We start from the raw sequence: 2,805 nt of genomic DNA on the forward strand, positions 1-2,805 counted from the left end.
TAAGCCCCTCACTTGTCGTACTTTGTTATGGCAGCCCAAGCAAGATTAAAAAATTGTGACCTTGCTTTACACACAAGGAAACTGAGGCTTGGGGAGACACAGTAACAGCCCCTCAGTCCCCAGGTGGGTGGGGAGGCAGAGCCACGAGGCCAGGAGGGAAGAGGATGAGGGCGAGGTGGTCCTCAGGGTCCTGCCACACCTGGCTCACCCTGCTGCCTGGCACCCCTGCCTTCGCCTCACTTGCCCTGGCTCTTGCCACTGCTCCTGCTCCAGGGCCTTTGCTCTCGCTGTCCCCTCTGCCTGAAGGGCTCCTTCCCCAGACACCCAAACCGCACTCCCCCTCGTGTCCCACAGGTCTTTGCTGAAGTCCCGGGCAGTCGACCTGTCTAAGGCGGTCTTCCCTCCCTTGGTCCCTGCTCTGCATTGCTCTGTAACAGAAAGCGCTGTCTGATGTGCTGTGCATTTTGATTGACCGTTTCTTCTGTGTCTTCCTGTCGGAACAAGAGCTCCAGGAAGTCGGGACCTTTCCTCTCTTGTCTACCCCTGTATCCTGATGCCCAGGCCAGGTAGATGTTAGAGCTGAGGATGACAGTGCTGGCCCTTCCCAGGCCCCATTGGCTCAGGCCAGTGTCTGGAAGTGAGGTCGGTGCTGTAGGTGGGTTTGGGACCCTGGGAAGCTGTCTCCTAGAATTGCTTTTGACATGCCCAGAAAGGCCTCTGTACTTGTCACCAGATGCATCTGATCCCTGAGTCCCCAACATGGGTCTCTTCTCCTGGGCAGAGACTCTGCCCCTTCCCAGATGAGCTGCTTCTGTTCTCCGGCTCCAGGATAGCCAAGCGGAGGTGTGCAGGCACAGAGGCTGGAGGCGTGGAGCTGAGCGAGGCAGAGGCATGTCTACGAGCACACATGGCCAGCCTAGGGACACAGGAGACCTTGGGTCTAATCCCATGCGGGCCTGGGCTCCTGGCCTTCTGCCCACAGAGACCGCCCCCCCATCCCCCCATCATCCCATCTTTTGGTCTCATCTGCCAGCAGATGGCATCATCCACGCTCTCCAGAGGGAAAGGTTTCCTCCCCCAGCATGGGCTGGAGTTCCAACTTCCAGGTGTTGATCTTTGTGACTCCAAGGCTGGAGCCAGGTGGGGATGGTGGGGAGGTCCCGTGGTAAGGTCCTTGTCCATCACCCAGTTGGTGCCAGGCCGAGTGGAAGTTGGCTGTAGTGTGCAGGGCTGTTTCAGGTCTGACTGGGGTAGGCAGGGTCCCCACCTCACCAAGCAACAAAGCGTGGCGAGGTGGCTAGTTGGAGGGTGGTGTGCTGAGGGTTCCCATGGGCTCTGACTGCACTGGACAAAGTCAGCAGCTGGCTGAGTCCAGGAGCCAGACCCTTACAGGGCTCGGTGTCCACTGGGGTTCCTGGTGCTGTCCCCTGGCGCAGCCTGACAAGCAGAGGGGCAGGCAGGGAGGGAAGGGCCTGGGTAGGCCTCCAGCTTAGTCACCTGCAGCACCCCTGCCCCACTTTTTTGTAGGAAATGATTTCAACTTGCCACAAACTTGAAAAAAATAGAACAAAGAATCCAATATCCTTTGCACAATTCCTCCCGACTGTAACTTTACCTAACCACAGTAAACTGTATTACAACCATGAAATTAGCATCGACCTTTTCTGAATTTTACCAACTGTCCTGCTAATAACCCTTGTCTGAGTTCAGACCCCTCATCCCACTTAGTTGTCTCTCCTTCAGTCCAAGACAGCTCCTCAGTCTGTCTTTGACTTGAACAATCCTGACACTTTCTGAAAACCACTGGCCCGTTTTTTGGGTAGAAGGGCCCTCCTATGGGTTTGCTGGATCTTTCTTCACGATTACATTCAGGTTTTGCCTTTGGGGCTTTAATGTGGTTATATGTCCCTCTCAGGAAGCCGTCCATACGTCCCTTTACTGGTGCTTTTCTCATTTTTAATCGAGGCATCATTAACACACAAAGCAACACACGACTTTCAAGTGCATCCTCTGATGTTGGTCGTGTGCACCTTAGGTCACCTGGTGAAGGGGTCTCCCAGGTTATTTCTTGAAAAATCACTGTATTCACTTTGCCGTTAGTGAGAGTCTGGGGCGGGTGGGAACTCTGCAACTCTGCCAAACTGACAACCCCCGTCTGTTTCTCATTCTTTGCCCTCTGTCTAGCACCCCTGGCTTTTGTCTGCAGCAGCCACCGTGCCGGCTGCAGACGGGAGAGCGTGTTCCCGGCGTTCCTGGGAATTCCCGCCTCAGCAAGAGCGGTCCCTGCTCCACGGCTCAGCACCTTTGTCAAGGTTCCTCGCGCAGGATCAGCAAATGGAAAAGTGCCAGACACTTGCGCACACTTGTCTTTTTTCCCCTAGTGGTTACGTTTAATGCTTTTAAATGGAAAACGGGTGATGTCTCTATGTGTACGGTCTCGTCCTCACCGTGCACACAGGAGAGGCACCCTCTACTCCCGGCGTCCTCCGCGCTTCCCCGTTCCCGGCGTCACCCGCGCTCCCCGTTCCCGGCGCCCCTCGCGGCCGCCGTCCTCCGCGCCGCGAGCCCCGCCCCGGCGGCGACCGTTAGCGCGGCCGCGGCCTCAGCGCCTGGTCCCGCCCACGTGGCCGCGCCATTGGGCCGCGCGCCGTGGCCGGGAGCGCCGCGCGCCGCCGATTGGCTGCCTCTGCAGCCCGCTCTGCGGTTCCCCCAATGCGGGGCGGCCGCGCGCAGGATTGGCCGCGCGCGCCAAGGTCCGCCCTCCGCTCGCCCCGCGCGGCAGGCGGGTCCCGCCGACTGGAGAGC

Source organism: Delphinus delphis, chromosome 13 (genome assembly GCF_949987515.2).
Source record: "Delphinus delphis chromosome 13, mDelDel1.2, whole genome shotgun sequence".
Taxonomy (NCBI): domain Eukaryota; kingdom Metazoa; phylum Chordata; class Mammalia; order Artiodactyla; family Delphinidae; genus Delphinus; species Delphinus delphis.